Source organism: Camelus ferus, chromosome 11 (assembly GCF_009834535.1).
Source record: "Camelus ferus isolate YT-003-E chromosome 11, BCGSAC_Cfer_1.0, whole genome shotgun sequence".
In the NCBI taxonomy this organism is placed as follows: Eukaryota; Metazoa; Chordata; class Mammalia; order Artiodactyla; family Camelidae; genus Camelus; species Camelus ferus.
In genome coordinates, this window is record NC_045706.1 from 42,954,997 (window position 1) to 42,977,611 (window position 22,615).

At 41.1% G+C, this 22,615-nt stretch overlaps 1 long non-coding RNA gene across 1 annotated transcript; it reads right to left on the reverse strand.

The window, feature by feature from the left end:
- Window positions 1-899: 899 nt before the first annotated feature.
- LOC116667162 lies at window positions 900-17,305 on the reverse strand. The gene is made up of 3 exons (XR_004323944.1): window positions 17,295-17,305; window positions 13,056-13,061; window positions 900-1,196 (listed from the first exon to the last, which is right to left on the reverse strand). It is a non-coding gene; the product is annotated as an uncharacterized LOC116667162 (long non-coding RNA).
- Between the last annotated feature and the right edge of the window lie 5,310 nt (window positions 17,306-22,615).

Below are 22,615 nucleotides of genomic sequence, written 5' to 3' on the forward strand. Positions count from 1 at the left end.
ATCAAGACAGTTGACGATTGCCATGACAACCGGAAAAGCCCACACAAGGACTGAAAAGCTCAAACTAGGGCTGATTGGCTCCATCACACCCAGAGGGAGGACAGAAGCCTCCCATAAAAGTCCATGTGGCCTGACCCGGGCCAGAGCTGTGTCTGCCAGACAACTTGGCCGACAGCTTCCTTTCCCCACTTGAGCACTTTCCTTCCTTTCCCTCTTGAGAATAGTTTTCACTCTATCCCTTTGCTTCAGCTGTGAATTCTTTCCAGCTGCCAGGCAAGGACCCACACTTTGGTGGGCCACCTGATTTCGGGGTCTCACTATTGGCTAACAAAGCTCTAACAAGCCAATGAACCCAGGTATTTTCTAAGTATGTCAACCTGACATATATCAGAAAAAACACTTTCAAGCAGTGTACATTTTCCAATAACAAATGAAAAGAACAACCAAAAAAATCATCAAGGATTGATATTTAAGTATAACTTTTCTGGGTCTAATTTTTAACCAGAGTGAAAAAAAATATTTCTCAACAAAAAGGAATAGCCAGCTAGTAAACTGAATTACTGGTTTCATGAAAAAACAAAAACGTCACTATACTGTTAACTCCTAGAAAACTGACAACAATGGGAATATTTAAAGGACTTAGCTATAACAGTCCTATAATATTAAAAAGCTGCTTAATACTTTCAAACTCTTTCAGAGTACATCCTTTCAATAGTGAACCGAATAGGAATTCACACTCCTATTTAGCTTAAAATGCTTTAAATTCCCTTCTAAATATAGATCTAATGTTTGAACAGGATGCTAAATACATTCTTCAAATATTTAAAAAGGAAACTCCAATTGCACTTCTTTCATTTAAAACTGTGATTTCCAACAAGAGATCTAATAATGCTCGAGACTTTAGGCAGTTGCTAATTAAGCGTGTTTTACTTCGGGTGGGACTTCAAGCTCTTTCAGCCTAGAGTTTCTTTCCTCTGAGCTACAAAGACCACTTCGTGGTGACTCCATCACCGTAGTATCACAATATACTCAGCTTCATTCCCAACTGGCCGGACGTGAAATATAATGCACTGCGACCCGGAGTCACATAAAACACCAGCAATGCCAAATGACTTCCGATAGGAACCGCCCTCCAAAAAAGCACATCCAGCAGGCCTGAAAGTGAAGCCCATTTTTCAATCTTTTAGCCATGCCAACTAGAGACGCTTACTTAAACCAATAAAGCCATTTTTGCTGGGAGGACCGGTAAAGGGAGTGGGCTGCCCAGCTAGGTACCACGGGGTAAGGTTAAAGTAGACAACACTTACCATCTCTCTTAGAACACACAGTTCGATAGAATCCATAGTACCTGCATATCAGTATCTTTTTTAATCGCTTTGCTGACTTTTAGTCCATCATATGGCAGCACGAGTAAGAGCCAGACGGGACACATAATGAGCAATGCCCAGTGCCATGTTCACTTACCTGTAAAAGGAAAAGCAAAAGGTTTAAAACCCTCATCGTGAAGGCAATTATCTCCTCACATCTCTACTAATTAACTTTGACTTAAAGCAGATTATGTGATATAGAAAAAGATAAATATAACCTCATGGCCTTCAATAACACCTTTTGGAAACAGAAGCTCCCTTCCCCCACCAATAAACCATGAATTCTTTCCCAGGTACAAGATAATTGGATACAGAAGCAGGCTCACTGTTTTCCTTAAGATGAGCTGATAAATAATTCCTCTACAGTGTGTTAGAGAGATACGACAACAGAACAGGGGATGGAGATAGCAATCTCTTAGATCCTACTCAAGAAAAGTATCTTGGAGGTGTATCCCTAGGAAGTATCTAATGATTGTCAGCTTTCTGTATCTGTTGTAGCTCTTTCTTTATAGGATAAAATGGTGCTAGTTACTGCTGGGATTTTGCCAGTGATCACCCAGGCAACTGACAGTTAAAAGAACCATAAATAGAGCAGCAAACATCATCCCTGTTTACTGCCCTGAAGAATTTTGCCCCTGTACACTTCAGTGTGCATGTTTTAGCATGAATATTCCTGTATAGGAAATATCTAAATACTGATAGGATAGGAAAGCATAGGAAATATCTAAATACTGATGCACCAGGGACATAATTAACAACAAAAAAAAGGTAAAATGTAAATGAACCACCTCTGTATGTATCTACCTAGAACCATAATAATAGCTAATATGAGTTCTTCTCATGTGCTAAGTACCAAAGTATCTTAGGTGTATAAACTCATTCTGTTTTTTCAAATAACTCTTTGAGGCAAGAACTAGTATTGTTTAACTTCCGGATTTGTAGAGAAATTAAGAAACTTGCTTGGAGACACATGGCCAGGAGTGACAAAGCTAGATTTTTTTATTATTATCATCAACTCAGATTTCACAGAATCCTGAGTCAGGACATCACGTTCCTTTCCCTCATGGGATTCATTTTGACATGTTACTGAAAGCTAGAGAAAGAGTCTATAATTGTGCACTTCAAAAAAACATCAAAATGACAATGTGGCTTTACAGCTGTTTTCTGTAAGATAGAGACCATCATTCCCTCAAAATCAGCTACTACCAGGAAGTGCTTAATAGAAACCAAATACCTCCATGGATCTAAGTGCACAAATACCAATCTTTTTGTCCTTAGAATAGCCTCACGGAAGTTTTTTCAAGGACTGTTCATATAATCTGGTATATAGATTATATATTATAAACATACATACTAAAGCCTTTTACAGTCAATGACATCTTCCTTCCTTTCAAATGCATCCCTACATGGAAGCTATGTACTTACTCCACTGCAACAGCTTTGCTGTAACTGGTATTAGAATCTTTTTTTGGAGCTATATTCAGACATATGAGTTCTACAGACAATGGTCTCTATTTTTGGTAACAGCATTTTTTTAAATCATAGATTTTTAGGAATGTTTTTACTTTTTATTGAAGTAGTCAATTACAGTGTGTCCATTTCTGGTGTACAGCACAGTTCCAGTCATGCACATACATACATATATTCGGTTTCGTATTTTTGGGCAACATAGTATTTTTGACTAAAAAACCTTATTACCTGGGGGTGTAGTCTTTCACCTAGTACCAAGTAAGATTTTCAAAAAGCAAATCCCTCCTTATAAAATATTTGTGCTCATTACAGTTTTCATGTGGATGAACAGGCAGGTAGGTAGACAGATGATAGATAGGTAGATGCGTATGGCTGTACAGAGACATCTATGTATCAAGGCAAGTATCGCTTCAATGTGCACAACATTTTCTAGAGTGAGCTTTGAAGAGCGAAATAGTCCTTTGAATGTCCTGACATGTGTGGTTTTTTCCTCTACTAACATCTCATTTCAATCATAGAAAGGATCTGATTCAATGAATAGTCATTGATTACTAGCCCGTGCCAAGTACAATGGTAAGCATTTTTAGATGTAAGCTAAATTTACTTTAGTAAAAAATCTTAAGGTAATATGATTCCTATTTTACAGATAACGGACTTAGAAATGCAGTATGAGAGGCTCAAGTCAACATGGCTATTCACTGGGACTCCAGCCCTGGTCTCCAGACTGTAAGACATTCTTTGGACCAATAGCTTCCATGCAACTGCATGACTGACCATCTCCTCTTTATAAGGATACAGTGGGATATGTGCCTACTGAGTGGGAGCATTTTTCTGTACAAGGGAGAAAAGGACATTTATCAGGCCAGGTCACCTTCTTTCTTAAATTACTATTTTAGTTCTGTCTCATCCATGTTGACTCTTCTGGACACCACCTGAACTCCCCGGAGGGAAACTAGGCATGTATATTCATTTACAAGCCAATTCTAGTTCAAACAGAAAACAAGACTGTCCCAAATTTTTGTCTCTCCTATCTTCTGCCCAGAATCTGTTAGCAAGAGAATGCTGACCATTGAGAAATATCTTGTTACTGTCACTGTAATTGTTACTCATTGGCGAATTACAAAAGGAATACTGACAAGATAAGGAGTCAGACTAAAAAACAGAAAGGCCACTCCGAAAGTCACTGTGCTTTTTGCGAATTCCACAAGATAAGGTGGTTGTTGTGGTAGAGGACTAGCACTAACACATTTGTGCTTTGACCTAACAATATAGTTCCATTCCAGAATTGCATAATACAAGCTATTAGCAGCTAGAGATAAAGTAAGTGCTTAATGCATCTTCGAGATTCTTTAATACAGGAGTTTTTTTATGCAAATAGCAATTCATGTCTCAGAATATTATTTTCAAAGCATTTGCAGATAATTGCACATGGCCTCCAGCTTCTTTAAGCACATTCATCCACAGACCAAACCTCAACTTCTGCAGTACATTGAAATGATAAACCAGGTCTCCCCAGTACCTGACTACCCTCCTGCTTTTTATCTACCAGTTCCCCCAACACAACCATTAGCAGGACAGTGGTCAATGGCAGGAGATTTTGCAAACTGAATAGTATACAGATTTTCCTTTCTAAAGAGGAATTCAATCATCCCTCATAGTGACAGAATCTCTAGGACACTTTTCAGTCTCAAACATCAAACAAATCCCAGGCAAAGGCCCACTGAGTCAAAATAGTTATCTTGGAATTATCTACATTCTAGAAGTATTCGCAGCTCTTCATATAGAGTATAGGGTAACCAACTTCACTGTGGAAATCACCTTTCCTGGATGCACAAACCTCATTGGATTCAGAAAACTTTCACCTTTTGCATCACTTAAAAAGAGTACAACATGCATCCATCAATCTGGTTTTATCCTGCATTGAAAAAAAGGTCATTTTAACCTCCCCAGAGACAGGGATGTAAATAAAACAACAACATAAAAATAGAATTGAATAGGGTCATTATATATCAGCTGTGATTGAAAAACATCATTCATTCACTTACATCTTGAGTTCTGTATCAAGCAATGCTAATTGCTTGGACTTTTTAAACTAAGAATTCTGAAAGGAAATAGCCATCCAATTAGTGGAAAATCCCCACTGGTTTTAAATGTTAAAGTTACCACCAAGTGGGAAAGTGTCATGGTATATACACTAGGGATTATTTTCACACTGAGGAAACAGCAAAATCATCTTTCCACAGGGGGAAAAAAATCTCAACAAAAAAACTGATTATTCATTGCAATGTAAAGGAAAATGATTTTGCTGCTGACTTAGGATGCTATCAATAATGTCCTGGCTTTAGACATTCTTAGCCTCTTAATAGAAGGAGGATTGTTTGAAAGATTTCTGACAATCTAGAAAGGAATCACTGAGGGAACAGAATTTCTTTTTGTGACACTATTACTGATGGCTATGGTTTTGGTGTAGAACAGAGACATTAAGCAAAAGAAAACTTTCTTATTTGGAGTATGTATGTATTAATAACCAAGCAGGGTTAAGTAGCACAGCAAGAGCTGGGAAGTAGCAGTCATGGTGGGCTGTACTGGGGGAGATCTGGGGAGCTCACCTAAGGTCAATTCAATATATAGAAACAATAAGGAGGAACTGGTTTTCATAATTTAAATGATTCATGCTTACTAATTTTCACTGAAAACCTGCACTTAAAAATTTTCTAACCATGAACAAATTTTATGTTAAAAACAACAGCTTTGTTTCAATTCATGGGATAAGGAATGAAATCAACTGACAAAGAAATCTGAATTTGTTTCAAGAGGGAAACATACTTCTACTCGTGTCTTCTCACTCAACTATGTGTCTGCCTCCCTCATGAAATTGTTTATAATAGAGTGAGAGCAAGCAGCTCATTTGTCTTTGTATTTCTAGAATCTAAAACAAGACTTGACCCACACATTGTATTCAATATTGCTCGATAAATGAAGACACATCTAGGTGTGAGGTGCTCTGGGGCACAAAGACGATAAGACATGGCCATCGCTCGTGAAGACATGAAAAATTGGCTGGGGATATTTAAACATAAGAAGCCAAGTACCAACCAAGGTTCTACTTTGTAAGTAGTTAAGTTATTTGTTTTGATTTGATCACCTATGAAAGTTCAGATCAGAAAAGACCACTGTTAGATTGGCAGAGGGAACCAGTAAGGCTTCCTCGAGGAAGTAAAACTCAAAGGAAGTGAAACTGAAGGGGTATGAGTCTTTGAAAGCTAAGAGGTGTTTGGCTGGAATAAGGGTTAGTGTTGAGTAGAGAGGAAATAAAGGTTGAAAATCAAATATGGGTCCAAATTTGATAGTCAAATGGCTTCAAACTGATAACACACCCCCCCCCAATACACTTTACTATTTGCCTTCTACATACTGTGCAAAATTAGAAACTCCATCTGTATAATATATTTAAAAGATTGTATAGCATTCACGAAATGGGAAACATTTGTTTTTTAACATTCTTATGTATGACACCAACTCTGGCAATAGTAAGAAACAAGTAGCTATTACAGAGTTAGAACAGCCTTAAGAAGTAGTCTGTGTCATCAATCAGCAGGTTGAGAAAATGAAAATTCCCAAAAGGGGAAAACCCCGCCAATGAGGAATGAAATTCAAAATTGAGTAAGTTGCAAGTTAGGTTCAGGCATTAAATAATCAAAAGGGCCTGCTGGCCCATCCAAACAGGGCCTGGTTCGCCTGGTTGATTATCAGCCCCAGTTCTAACACTTCTGTGCTCAAAATTGCCTACCATTAGCTGCAAGACCAATTAAACATTTTTTTAAGATAAAAAACAAAGAACAATATCTAGTGATTTGCCTGACGGACTGCACGTGCGTGAATGAAAGTCTGGATTAGAGAGATCTGTGAAGCTGTACAATGATCAGGGAACTTGAATCCCATGTCTGCCAGAATCAGTGGCACTGCCCTGGGAGACTCCTCACACACCTCAACCTGTTTCCTTATCTACCCAATCAGGGTAAGGATATGTGCCTATAGCAATGCTTGTAGGATTAAGAAAGATGTTGAATGAGAACATTGCATGTCATGTGTAGCACGTTCAAATGTTCAAAGACCAGAAATATTCAAATGACCAAGGATAGTCTACTTTAAAAGAGAAAACTTAACCTAGGTATGTAGATGTTTGCCTCTTTGCTGTTGTATAATTCAGAGGAAGTCTGCCACCACCCCAGGCCCTCCTGGAGGGATGGGCCTGGGCAGATCTATTCATACTGGATGCACCAAACCCTACCCAGAGTTGGCTGGAACAAAGATAGACACCTGATCAATGCTAGCCCAATTGAAACTGAAATTGGAACTTAAAATGCTGAGACCAAGGCAGTCAGCCATTGGAGACAGAGGTGCCTGTTATGGGAAGCTATGCAGGGCCACGTGGAAGGGAAAGGAGAAACTGCTGTCAGAAAACGACAGAGGATGAACGGATGGAGACCATATAACTCGGACAAAAAGGGAGAGAGTCTAGCTGCCTGGTGGTTTTCCTGACCCTCAGAGTTAATAAGGCTACTTCTTGCAGTGGGATTCCCCCCTAGTCATTCCTTTAATGCCCCAGACATATGTTCCTTCCTGTTTCAGCTTCCTTGAGTGGGTTTCTCTTCCTTCAAGTCCAAAATGAGCAGAGAAAACACAAAATAAAGTGAGGACCTCCGTCCTCTCCCTCTCTGCCTATCAACCCTACACTGTGACTGTCCTTCCAGGGTCCTTTCTTCTTTGAAACCAATGATTAGAAAGCTCCCTAAGAGGAAAACAGGAGTTGTTTATAACTATGTCAATCTGAGTGAATCAAAATTAACTCAGTAACAACACAGCCGATAAATGAGAGGTGCGGCTAATGGGCGGCTCCTCTCAGCTGCGTCATGTAAAGTGTCAACGCTGATTGTGAAGAGCTGCACCTGTGGTCAATGACGCTCAGTAGATCTCTAAATAGGCTCTGAAATAACAAGACAGTTAAATTTTTTAAAAAGGGAAAAAGAAAAGACTATTGCCACCAGCTAAGTGTGAATGTGGTGAGCTTAAAGCTAAATAGGCTTAATGGTAAGTAAGAAAACTAGATCAATACTATTTACTCATTCAGAATGTTCTGACCAGGAGCCTACAACAGATAATGTATTAAGCTACACGTTCTGGAATGCTGTCGGTATGAATGCTTCTAGAAAGCAGCTGACATCATAGGCCAAAGGAGGACAGTGATGATTAAATCAACTCATCACAGCTACTTTCCAGCTTTCTTATTACTTGGGGAATAAAGTGCGACTGCAGGAAACATTGGCCATAAATGCTCCCTGGTGGTTCTAGCCTGTGCACATTAAGTAGGGTCTGGTCTGGTCTGGCTTGGAATGACAGTAAAATGAAAGTTTTACAAGAATTGGTTTTCCAGAAAGAAGATAAACATGCTCACAAAGGAGCCCACCCGAAGAAGAGAAGTAACTTTTCAAAATAAAACGGTGATAAGGCCCAGAAAAAATGCTTAATTCGTTAATTTTAATAAAGAGCTTTGGTGTAATTATAAATCATTGTGAAAATATCAGTGCCCGGGATTTACATGAAGCTGTATGTACGTATCCCAGTGGTTCACAACCAGCAGGCTATTTCAGAACCACCACTGTCCCTCATCAAGACCAAGTTTATTCTCAAAGGAAATTGCTTCAGGACTCGTGGCTACAGTGGTGGGACATGAGAAATTCCTACACAAAAGGTGACTGACAACCACCCGGAAGGGAGCTACGAGCAGTGGGGAAACCACAAGCTTGGCGTCAGCAGGGCTGCTTCCAGCCTTGGTGCCTCTGGGGAAGGAAGCTCGGTGGTCGGGAATACAGACACAGCTGGCTTTTACAGGAACGCTGGGTACCGAATGAACTTGGTGCTTTATGGATTTATTACCAATGCAGAAAGCGTAAAGTTTAAAGAGATAAGTAAAATTTAAAAAAAAAAAAAAAACCTGCAACTCTGGACTAGTCATTACCTTTCTAAGACTGTTTTCTCATTTGTGAAACTTGCCTCTCAGGATGGCTGTGAAGATCCCATAAAACCTGACATTTGAAAATGCTTTGCAAGTTGTAAAATATAAACCAGTATAAAAAACCATCTTTAACAAGAAACGAGAGAGAAGTGCACTATGTAAAGGAGAACAATTGAGGTGACTCCCGGGGGTACACACGGAGCAGCCAGTGGAGACTCCTTCGCCAGCACACAGCAGGGGGCCCAGTTAAGAGTGAGGCTTGGAAACCAGAGAATCACCACGCTGGCTAGGGGGTAACCTCAGGTGACCTGGACAACTCTCTGTGCTCCCATTCCCATCTCATCAGAAGGATGAGAACAATATTACGTCCCAGGGAGATCGGGAAGCTTACGTGGCATCGTCCGTTTGCTTGGCAAAGTCCTGGAACACAGTGAATCTTGATAAATGTTGGCTAATTCATTTGAAAAGCAAAAAATACCTCAGCACCACATCATCCTAGACGGTACCTGAGCCAAATCTAATCTAAAGCCTGGGGCAAGATGGAAATCTCCGAAGGACGTATTCCACACTGGTGGAAGTTTCCGGTGTAGCCATCAATTAACTTATGTAAAATTCACTCACTTCTTCTGTTTTCAAATAACATGGCGCATGTCCGCAAACGTCAAAAGGGAAAAAACAACTAGCTGCAACTTCCCAGAAGAGAGAACACTCAGTGCGACAGGCAACAGGGCTGTACCGCTGCTGCTCTGCCCTCCCTGTGAGCGCGGACTCTCCAGCCTTACCCCCTGCAAACGGCTTCTTTAAATACCTAGGAAGCAGCACTGGGCAGGGTTTCCCCACACCCATCATTAGAACCACCTGGGACGCTTGTTACAACTCCAGATTCCCATCCCTCCCACAGAAGCCCTGGATCTGCATCTCCAGGGAGAGCCCTGAGACTGTGCACCCCAAAAGGGGCCTCTGTTTGGGCCCATTGGGGATACACTGCACACAGCGGCCTGGCCTAGCAGACTACGAGGGACTAGCCATTATTTGGTTACCACTTTCCCCTCCTTTCCAATCCCTAGTCTCACTGCTTCTGAAACCATCCTCTTCAGGTTCCTAGAGAAAGGCACACAGTAATTAACCTTAACGGCAGGAGGATTGTTTTCACCTGAAGATGACCATTGGCTTGAATACAAATTGTGTTGATGGAAACAGCATTTAATTATCTAAGCCAATGTGCAAATCTGGTCTACAATGCCTGTAGGCATTTTGATAATTCGTCCCCGATCCAAAGGATAAAAGGAACCAGCCCCAGTGTTGCTGGGAAGCACTGGGTGGCTTCCCCATCTCACCCTTGGCTCACTTCCCAGCCTTCTTTCTCCCGGGTTCCCTCCTGCCTCCGGGAGGGAAATTAAGTTTTTTTCCTCCTTCATCATAAAAGCCTTACTGCAGATGCTGGAGAACTCAGTGAGAGAATCTTACCTTTGCTTCCCACCTTGCTGCAGGCGTAAGGAGGATAAAGAAAAGCAAGGTTGCAATATCTAAGGAGCTGAGAGGTGCCCTTGGCCCAAACACAGTGCCCTGAGTGAGACATTAAAGAACGACAAGCCCCAGCACAGAGGCTAACAGAGTGCCTCAGGCACCAGCTCTGCTGTCCATCCAAACACTCACCCCAAACCTCCCAGAGTATCTTATATATTTAAGGCCCCAGGCACGTGCTAGAAGAAATCCAATTCATGTTCACACAAAGTCTCTGCACTGCTTACAGGAACTTACAGTCCAGCCAGGGCTGAAACATTCGTAAAAAGGAAAAGTGCAAATAGGTTACAGAGGTTTGGAGGAGGGAGAAACATCATTTTCCACTAAATGCATGGCAAAACATCTTGGAGAAATGTATCTTGTTTTACCAGAAGTAAAGTTCCGTGCCATTCTCAGTTGTGATGGTTCTAAATGAATTCTCAGATAAGAGACTTGACAATTAGCTAAGAACAAGTTTGGGGACTCATCCAGGTTTTCTAATTTGAAGTCAGTTAATGTATATTTAACACCTACTACATTCTAGGCACATTTTGGGCACTGAGATACAGGATGAAAAAGACTGAATCACTGCCTTCAAAGAGCTCCTTCTAAGGTTAACTTCATTATGCGTCACCACAGTAGGAACGAAGGCACACAAGAGACAACGCTTGGAAATACAGATGACATCAAAGCCGAGGGTGTGTGTGTAGGATCAAGGAGGATGGGTCAAAGGATCCACCAGTTACAAGATTACTGAAATTTCTTTGTCATGAAGTGGTAGGCGTCGTGTTCTGATTGTGGGTCGCAATTTAAGCAATGTTAATACGCACACACGTACAAAATCACAGAACTTGATAGAAAAGGATGGGTTTAAGATTCAAGCTCAGGTCTACTGATTTTAAATCCTATTCTCATTCCAAACCAAGCACAGGGCAGAAAATCATGAAATTAAGAGACTTTTCAAAGGAGTAAAACAAATGAAGATAGAAAAAATGTTCAACTAAGACATCTTCTAAGAGGCTTTCTCAATCTGTGTACAGCTTCCAGGACACTAACAACCCTTTAATATCTTTTTCCTCTCTGAATTTTTTGTCCATGTACTCTGCCTTGTTATTTAGGTCATAAAGTACTCCAGTAAAGGCACAGGCTTTTCTGTTTTTTGTGTTATTCCCCAAGTACTTATTACGGTGTTTTTGTTCACTATCTCTTAAATCATACTGATTGGCAAATTGAAAACTTGTCCTTCTGAAAATTTATATGCTATGACCCCCTGGTCTAAAAACACCAGTTTTTAGACATTAATAGACCAATTACACATACAGTGATACATTTCAAATTCTCTGAATTCATACCTAACCCAAAAGTCTTCACCATTTTTCCATTTCGCAATTCTGTCTGAAATATTTTGTTTTTCAAAATTTGATTCACAGACTAGCTCAGCTCATGATACACATGAGTACTATGTATCAGCAGCAAACAGCCTTTATTTTCTGCAAAATCCATTATTTCAAAAACAAAGGTAGTTATAATCCTTTGACAAGTACAGCCAAGTTTCATCTATGTGGGAGCAATATAAATCATGCTTGTGAATAATCAGGGACTTCTTATTTTTTTCTTTTCTTTGTGTATCAGCTATAAAGTTATTTTTCTCCCTTGTAGGAGAACTCCAGTGTGCATACATCTCTTGAGTTGTAGTAAATCTGTGAGTCAAATTAGAGTGTATTATTTTAAGAATGAGTTGTATCATACAGCAAATAACTTTTTAAACTACCTAGTACGGAGACTTCCATCATATAAAGGAGTGTGTTATACATTACCTAATGCAGAAAGCTAACGCGTCTAGGGCAAAGAAGTACCCTACTAATTAGCCAGTTGCTATTTAGGCTCCTGATTAGAGAAGACTTTGGGGGAAATCATACTTGTACTAAGCATCCTAGAGTTTAAATAAAGCCTGAAGTTCTGAGCGGAGGCTAAAATCTGAGCACATAAAATAATTAGCAAATTTATGACAGGTCTGATTAAAGTTTATTTCTAATCATGATGAGTTAACTTCACAAGATTTCGTGGTTAAAATTAGCGATTAATGTAAAAAAACAGTGGCTGCCTCATTGGATAATGATGTGGAATAAAGCAGCCAAGTCACTTTTAACATCTTGCATTTAAACCATCATTTATGGTTTCTTACAAGCCATGCAGGGCCAAATCTGGAATCACTTTTTTCCTTTGTAATATAATTGATCAAAGCTGTGAGAAGGGCCGCCTTAGTATGAAGACCGTCCTACCCACAAAAGTAATCACCAAATGGCCACTATTTCCTAAATTACTTCCATAATATCACCATTTCCTGATTCTCTGTAGCAGATAATGAAAGGTACCAAAATATCTACCTTGCTTCCAAACTGGACAGGCAGCAAACATAATGGAAATAAAGTCAAGGGGAAGAAAAAAACCAACCAGGTAATGTTGCTACCATCAGGAGACTAAAAATAGCTTGGCTAGAGAAGTTTCTTTTCACTTTGAACACAGTTTGATTAATCAGAGTGCTAAGAAAATGTCAGCTCCACTGGGGATTTGGGGAATGTGTACAGTTTTTGAAATAAACCACATGGCTAAAAATCAATGCAAGGCCTTGCAGCTGAACCTAGCTGAAGGCCATTGTCCTGATGTGGTCTTCGGGAGTCCCTGCCTGCCTCACCCACCAGCTCCTTCCTTGGGCCAGGTGTTTCCAATTTTATGCTTAGTTTAAATACCCATGCTGGGGTTGCTTCCTGCTGACAAGGGACCACAGAACAGCTCCGACACAAAGGGACTGCTAAGGCTCCCTAACAAGACATGCTGTTTGTAAGCAGTGCATGCTTTTTGGTCAGATTTCTGCTTGGATCGTGGGCTCCTTACGGTCTCGCTCCATTGCTGGATTCGAACTTTTCTGTTCATCTACCCTATACCTCACAGCTGCTGTTTATTTAAATCTTTGACAGTTTATTTTCCATCTTTGACCCAGGTTTTGGATTTTTGCCCATTGTCTGGCTTTGGCCTATCTGAGCCTCCACTCTAAACTGCTGAGTTCCAGATCCTCTGGTCCAGCAAAACCAAAAGTTCCTAAGTATTCACCTAGATCAATTGGATGATTAGGGGATCCTCATCCCCTCCACTGGCAGAATTTTTCTCATCTGTTAAATGGAGATCATAATGCCCATTTTGTGTATCTTTCTAAGGCTTTATAAGGATAATATGAGTTAAAGGATAATCTTTTTAAAGGTTAAAATGATGATTCTTACATGAATATATCATTAAAATAATGAAAGAACCAGTAAGATGTTATAATCAAGTCAAAGAGCAGATACATACATAAGCAATCCGGAATGCTGAAATTAATCAAATGAGACAGTGCACAGGGCGCTTAGCAAAGGGCAGCTATTTAAAAACAATCAACACGTATCTGCACAGCCACATGTACGAACACACACTGAGCTGTTCCAGAGGTCTACATACGCAGCTTTGGCCCGGCCTTGTATTAAGTCAGAGGGGAGCTACGGAACTCCTGTGTCCACAAGGGAGTGAAACATCCAACTCCTTCTGGCTTTCCCCATCTTTCTCCCACCTCTCCACCCCAGTTATCCCCAGGTCTACTGCCTGCTTGCCCTAGACGTGGTGGTAACCCCAAGGGGCTACAAACTTCTGGTGACAAGAATCTCCTAGGCTAACTAAAATCCTGTCTGCAAGAAAAGGTCTTGGGAATTTTAATTAAGTATCCCTGGGAATTTTATTGATCAGCCAAGTTAGAGAAAAACTGGAAGGGGCAGCCTCTTGGAGGCTGGCAGTAAGAGGGGAGTCTGTACAAGAGGACAGACCATAAAAGCTCCTGGCTGAAGGCAGCTATACATTTAACCTAGGCAAACAAATAAAACTGAGATTGGGGCCAAGTGAGATTCTATTCATCTCAAACTCTTGTGAGGGCACACTCTCGAGACTGAAGGGGAGAATCACCCTAAAAGCACAAAAAATCCATGATCCTATAGCTCATATGATAAACTGAACCCATAGAATCAGGTGCTTTTCAGTGCAATCGGACACTACGAGCTGAATCAATAATAAAACAAACATTGTCCTTTGTCAGTTTTTATTTCTCTTAATCATTGTGATTTTCAACACCAAAACACACAACTTAAACGCTTTACTTTCCCTTCAATAATTTCATTTGACACTGATTTCTTTGTAGAAACCCCACCCCAAAGAACAATTCTTTAATGGGAAATTGTGGGAGGAATTGGTTAAGTCTGAAGTGTAAACAGAAGCTTCCATTTTGAGCAAAAATCTCAGAAGGTTCTATTATAAACATAAACATCCGTCTCGAAAAGAGACAGGATTTCATCACTTTCCCTCCCAGAAACCATGTAAAAATTTCAAATCAGATTCCCAGCATTAACAACGAAAGTTGTCCTTTAGCAAATCGGAAAATCCATGCAAATATTGCTTACTGATTTTACTGCAAGGACGCTAGGGAAGATCACTACACATTGTTTCAATAATAGACGGAGCTAGAAGGGCTGAAGAAATTAGTGCCTTTTAAAGAAAGAAAACATAATGTTGAAAGAACTCAGTATTAAGCATCTTTGTAAAGAGATAAGATGTTAAATACTTTCTGAAACCCTACTGTGTGCACAGAACTGAACTGTACCAAAATTTGAGATGTGGGTTCTGCCCTTGGTAGTTGCAATCCTTTTTGAAGACAAACGTTAGACTTTGCTAATTATCAGCCACTTTACTATGTATAAACTCTGAACTTGGACGATTTAACTTCCTTGAGCCCTGTGTGCAACACAGAGAGAACAGAACATCCCCATCATCAGTGTTACCATGGTGAGCAAAGGGGATAATGCATCTTGTAAATGACCAAGCCCCTCCAGAACGCTCAACAGTATCTGTTCAATTATTCTGCACAGATGTGAAATCAATAGCATTATTTGTATAAGAAAGAGCTGGGCCAGATTGCCTCGTGCTGGGTCAAGGAAAACCTGGCCCTACTGATCAAGCTATTGCAGAGATTACAAAGAAAGGAAATTTGAATCTTAAAAAGCATGGATAAACGATGCTAGCTAGCCCAGGTTAGTATTTATACGGCTTTTGTCAGAAACTCTGACTCCTCATGACAATATGAAACAAGCCAGCCATGAAGGAATTCCCCATCCTAATGGTATTTTTTCACTTGTAAACCTTCCTAAGTTAACAGAGTCCTCGCAGTGAATCAAATACACTCATCTTTCTACACAGGAAAATGGGAAGGGTTTTTGAAACTCTTAGTTTCCCTGCTATACAACAGATGTGTTTAATGGATCATTCTCAAAGTACTACTGTAAGGTAGGTTTCCCCAGAAGGATTTCATTAATGTTACTGGATCAGAGAAATCAGTAGCAACTTTAAAGACAGGATCCATCTCAGCTGAGGCAACTATAATACATAACACTGTTCCTGACACCCTGATTCTATACGTGGAGCCCCTTTGTGCATTCCATCAGAGACATTCTTTGAATTTTGCAGTGACTCATAAAAATGTCAGCAGTGATTATTCCAGGCCACTGTGGTAAAACAGCTCTTTAATGTTATATGCTTACCCATAAAGAATTTGAAACAAAAGAGGCATTGTTTTAAGAATACATCAGAATCTTTCTAAAGAGACTGCCAGGAGACAGGTCATCAGCTTTTTCCCAATGCCAAATTAATATTTTCTTCAACAGGTTTCCAAAGAAATGAGGTCAATGCAGTGGAAAAAGAATGAGAGACCTACAGTGGAGTATTTAGAAAAAGACTAATTTGAAGAAATAAACAATGTAGATTGGTACGGTGGTGGTGGTGGTGGTGGTGGTGGTATTTTAAACATGCTCTTGGGAAAAAACACAAATTGGACATTTAGTGAGTCTCCTTTCCATGCCAAATTCCAGATCCCACTCTAGAGAAAAGTACTAAAAACTTTGGCTCATCTCTCCATAAATTATTCCCTGAATATATTGTAAGTGTGAGTGTTCACAGCATATATGACTGTGTATGAATATGCATATTATATATCCTTGTGTTTTTTTCACTTAAATATAGATATTAAAGACCTTTTACATAAAGCTCTAGATAGGCAATTATATTTTTTAAAAGCTGCAGGATACAAATGATATGTAACTTCTAAATCAGTGGCTCTCAGCTCTGACTGAAAGCTAGAATCACATAAAGACCATTTAAAAAATATTGATGTTAGAGACCAACCCCAGATCAGGTATCTTTATTTTTAAAAGCTTCCTAGGTAAGGCTAACATGTATTCATTGCTTGAGTGACAAGATGATAAGCACTGAATGTCTTCAACATGCTTCACACCATGCAACCGTATGCAGGGAGAAGTCTTTTGTTTGTAGTAATCCATATTCATTGCAGAAAAGTTAAGAACACAGAAGAGAGAGAAGTTCAGGAACACCCACACCCAAATGAGTTCGTAACAAACACCACCTCCTAAACCAACAAAGCAAAAATAGCATACAAACCTCCCTAAGAATAAGAACCTTGGGAAAATCACGTTTCTTCAGAGGATGTTATTAGAAGACTCTCCCCTCCTCAATTCAAAGTCCTCCTCAATTCAAGCAGAATGTCCTCTGGAATTCATTCAAAGGAGCATTTATGGAGCTGCGACTACGTGCTACATACTAAGGACGCTGAAAAAGGAGATCGTCCCTGCACTTCAGAAGGTCACTGCCCCATGCAGTGGTTGTCAGAGTGTACTTCTGCCTGCTAAGGCCTCTCTTCAAATGCAATCTAAATGGATGATCGATACCTAAGCTTTGCAGGGCAAAGCTGCTCTGACTGAGGTGGAAAACAAGATTAGAGCCAGATTCCTGCAGGCCTACCCTACAGGCAGCAGCCAGGCACTCAGGTCCCACCAAAGAACCCCTCCCTGTACAGAAGAGCACAGCAGAAGACACTCTAGCCTAGTAAGTTAATGGCCCTCACACCAAATGCCAGATTAAACTACAGTTAACACCAGTACTATCCAAGGGGGGTATGTGCAAAAGGACCCACAGGGGCCCAAGAGAAAATATTTAAATGCTCTATATATTTATTTTCATAGACTCTAAAAGAGCCTATTTTGTGGATTTATAATGTAAATAATTCATGGGTAGAACAGTTCTTTCGTACAATCTGTAATTATACACGTTATGTTAAAAGGTGTGAAACCACCCTTTTTGTAGACAAAAATTGATCGAACATCAGTATTTCATACGGTTCACTTCAATATGTATAATTAGAAACTGTGTGCAGTTTCATATGCTTCACCTGGTTTAGCAGGGCTGCTCACACTCAGCACTACTGGCATCGGAGGGGTACTGACAATTCTTTGTTTGGGGGGATGTCCTATGCACTTAGTACGTTTGGCAGCATCCCTGGCCTCTACCTACTAGATCTCATAATAACCACCACCCCCCCAGGTGTAACAAACAAAATGTCTCCAGACATTATCCATTGTTCCCCAGAGAGGTAAAAATCACCTCCCTTGAGACCCTGGCCATGTACTGAGTGCATGGGCTGGCTTTTTGCTTTTTTTTTTTTTTAAACTAATGATCAAAATAGCATGGACACCCTGGCCAAGAGAACAGGGGTGGTTGGCATTAACATTTATAATAATGCCAAGATGCTAACCCAATATGGACATTTTCACAAGCCTCACATTTGGGCCATCTGGGAAAGATAAGACAGGTCCATCATCACCACGGATGTTGTGATCTACCCACTGAGGGGCCTCACGAGAGCGCCGGCTACATACGGCGGGCATGTGCAAGGACCCACTCACGGGGGGATGCAGACACAGCTGCTCTCCCAAGCTAAACTGGGGGTAGACAACAAAGGTGAGAGAGAACGTCCGGGAAAAACCGAAAACAACAGTCACAGAGAGGCCAGCCCAGCGTGCAGTCATCAGTCCTGCTCTTCTCAAGGAAAGGCTTTCAGGAGGCTCTGACAGCTGGATCACAGAGTGTTCTCAAACGCCTAGTCATAAACACGAGGGGAGATTCAATCAGGAGCCAAAGGGCTGTCTTCCCAGATGCACACGGTCAAAGAGGCTGTTACTCACAAACTGATCTTCCATGTGCCACCCCCACCAATTGAAGGAGGCTTAATCAGTATCAATGATTTTTAAAATTTATTTATTTTTAACGGAGGCACTGGGGATTGAACCCATGACCTCATGCATGCTAAGCACACACTCTAACACTGTGCTATAGACTCCCCCTAATATTATTTATTTTTGAAAATTGATTGGTGATACAGTGGCTCATGTGCACCCACTCCCAGGTACAGACAGTGCTGAACTCACATCTCTCCATCAGAAACAAAAATAGCAAATATGCTCATTTACTCATGTGGTCTGAAGGCACATTCGTTTTTAAAGAAAAGAAAAAAAAATATTCCTTAAAAACATCAGTTAAACAGCTTTGAATCATGAATCAATTCACCTTGGTTCCCATTAAGCATTGGCACATTTAAGACGGGACAATATAGACATCAGACATCATCACCATCTACACACAAACACCAGCTTTGTTATATTTTGCACAATTTACAAATACATAAAGAAACATGACAGACATTTTTGAAGTACTTACTTAAAAGCCTCCGAATTCACTTTCTTTCTCAACCATTAATATTTTGGGGTATGTGTGGGAGGGAGTGTGGGAAGGAGGGAATTCTCAAAAGGATCCGAATAAAAGCTGGCATTAAATAGGAGTTGGGATTCCCCCAGCCCACCTCCTGCCTCTGAAGGGAAAGAAAAGAAAACTTGAGTCACAAGAAAGCCTGCCCCCGGCCTGACCCCTCGGGGCAGGCCAACCTTTGCCAGAACCCTGCATCCAGCCCCCTAGTCCTGAGACAGAAGCCAACCTCAGTGCCCAGACAGTGGCTTCTTTTGGGTAGACCTTCCGAAGATGATGACTTAACAGGAGATGTCAGGATCCTCCTAAAGTCAGGTCATGAAAATAGCTCATAAAAAGCCATTAAAATATTCCTTTGTTCTCTTAAAAAAAATTTTTAGCTCCCAGAGTTCCACTTATTGAAGCAAGATTATGACTATTCTATGTAAGTGAAAAATCACGAAACTGTACTTTAATTATAACTAACTTTAACTAGGACTTACTGCAGGTCAGGTATTGTTTTAAATACCTCAAGTATATGAATTTCACTAATTCTCACCAAAAAAAAAAAAAAAAAAAACAACTCTGAGGAAGGTGCAATTTTTATCCCCATTTTATAGATAAGAAAACTAGGGCACAGGGTCTAACTCAGGTAAGACAAATGAGGCGCGTGGGGCACAGATGCACAGCTCTGAGCGTGAGCTCCTCCTAGAATGTTGAGCCCAAGGTGCCTTGTGGACCTCGGCCTAGAACCAGTCCTTCTAAGGAAGCTGCAGAGGCACACAGCCTGGGAGTGCTGGGCCCAGGTTTGCACCCCCAGGGTCTCCCGCACATCCCGAAACTGAAGGTAGTCATGAGAGGAAGCACAAGGTGCTGGAGTTAGTAGGAAGTGAGTTAACACCTTAGCTCCACTATTTACCAGCTGTAAACCTTAATCTCTCTGAGCCAGATGTAACTCCTGTGAAAAAACATGGTAACAGCTACCGAAGCGCTGGCTCCTAGTGACTGAGTTTGACAACAGGTTAGTGGAAGGCCTGGCCCGCACTTGTACGCAATACATACTACACTCCACCCTGCCTTACCCACTAGAGCTCTTTATTTAATATTTTAATGGCAACTTTTAAAAATTCTATTTTACACTGATCTAAATGGAACTTTGTTCTTATTTACTTAGAACCAAGGAGAATATAATTATTGAACAATGCCAAAAAGAGGTCTCGTCAGGAGCTAACGGAGAATAGAAGGCCATTTGCTCAAACATGAGGTTTTTGGACTTTGAGTGTCTGCTCTTTGGTTTATTTTTGGTCTCCATGACTGGAAATTCAATTATGCCCATCAGTAGGAGGCTGTTTAAACAGATTATGGGACAATCATATGATGAGTTACTACACAGCTGCACACAAAGAACCAGGAGCACTCGATGTACTGAAATGGAAAGACTGACACAATATACTCCTTAGGTGAAAAAAAAAAAAAAACCAAACAAACAAGGTACAGAGCAGTGAATGCTAGCATTTTACTTAAAAAGGAGGTTCAGTATGTGCACATTTATATATGTATGCCCGTGTACACATAAATATCTCTGGAAAGATACACAATTTACTAAGGAAAAAAATCACTGGCTGTGGGCCAGAAGAGGTGAGCTCATGTAAGTAAAGTGTGACATCTATCTGGGAGCTCAGAAGTCGTCACGGCAGTGTCTGAGATCAGGGCCACGGTGCAAGAACCCGCCACAGCGGGAGCCTGTTAGAAAAGTAGGTCCTTGGTCGCATCCCAGACCTAGTGGAGAAGCATCCCTGGGGGTGCGGCCAGGAAGTTGTTTGCAGAAGCCCTCCAGGTGACGCTAACGCCCCCTCGGCAGCACAGATCTAGAACCACTGACTCACAAACACTGTGCAGACTGGCCGTGGACACTCCTGGAGAGTTTATTTACAACAGGGTCCTGGGCCCCATCCTAGACTGTATAATAATATCAAGGATGAAACACAGGAATGTGAATTGTTTAAAAGCCTGACTGTGACACACAGCCAGAGTCCAAGACTCACTTCCTAAAACCAAAGTCTACTGTGATATTGCAAATGTTCTACTGAGATGAATCTGCGTATGGCAGTCAAAAGGGACCCAGTTCCATGCCTGCTTCTCAGTTAGTTAGGCTTCTCAGTTGAGTATACGCATGGTAATAATTCTCTTTGTACAACAGATCTCAAACTTTGCATGAATCAGAATGAGCTGGAGGGCTTGTTCAAACAGACTGCATCATCCCCTCTGTAGAGTTTCTGATTCAGTACAGTGAGGGAGATGGCCTGATAATCTGCATGTCTAACAAGTTCCAAGTGACACTGCTGCTGCTGCTGCTACTGTAGGTCCATGAGCTTCCAGCCCACTGGTTCTCAGTCAAGATGCTACATGCTGCCAAATATGGCCACCACATATAATTTTTGCTCAAACTGAAGATGCAACATTTTACAGGTATCGCTGTGAGGTAGAGCTTTGAGCTAAGCAGGTTGTGCTGTGCAATTTGAATAGGGTACACCTGAGAAGGGTAATTAATAAGCGGTGTGGCTCTATGTTTAACAGCTACCCTCAGGAGAATGTAAGAAAGCTGGGTCAGGGCTGCAAACAGGTTTTTGCAACCAGCAGACCATAAAATAAAAAGTGTAACATGTAGGAATGCAATTTAATCTCTTAAGATGTTCTTCCAACATTTCTTGCGTGTGACATTGATCTTTGAATGCTGAAGGCTGAGAAGCACTGCTCTCATCAACACAGTTCCTGCCCACCTTGTCCAATGACCTTGCTGCCCAGTCTGGACTGGGCTATGAGACCAAATGAAGATGGCACCGTCAGTCACACAGGGGCTCCCTGGCTATGTAAATGAAGGAGTAACTAAGAGCGATCAAATGTACTAAGACTCACAACTTTAGAGCTGGACTGGGTCTGTGTGATCCAGGACAGCCTCACCATTTTGTGGTAGGTAAGAACAAAACTGACTCCATATTAGGTCTATTCCTTTACCTCTAACCCTGTGCTCTGTTTCCTGTGCTTAGTCGTGCTGGTTCTGCACTGTTTGTAAAAGAATGTTGCCTATAGCCTAAAAAATATACAAGATAGCCCATTTTCAAGGCTCTGACCTTTAAGGGTCACTTTCCCATTCATTTAGAGATAAGAAGCTGCAGAACAGAGGATAACATGTCTTGTTGGAGGTTTACAGGAACATCATGACCTGACCTATGTGGACAGCTGTAAGAACTAAGGATTCTGAACGCCAAAAAGTTTGCACCAACCAACCACACCTCTTTCCCTTTGTAGTATAAAAGGAGCCTGAATTCTGACTTGGGAAGATGGTTCTGCAGGACATTAATCCCCCACCTTCTGGGTCTGCTGGCTTTCCAGATAAAGTCATTATTCCTTGACCCAGCATCTCGTCTCCTGATTTATTGGCCTGGGGTGAGCAGAACGAGTTTGGACTTGGTAACAGCTTTACATTTGAGGAAGCTCTGACAGCAGATGAGGTGCTCAGCAGCTCCCGCAGCCCGAGAGCCCGCTTCTCCTCCGGGGCAGGGACCCCATGCTCCCGGCGCTGACCCTTCTGCAGCCC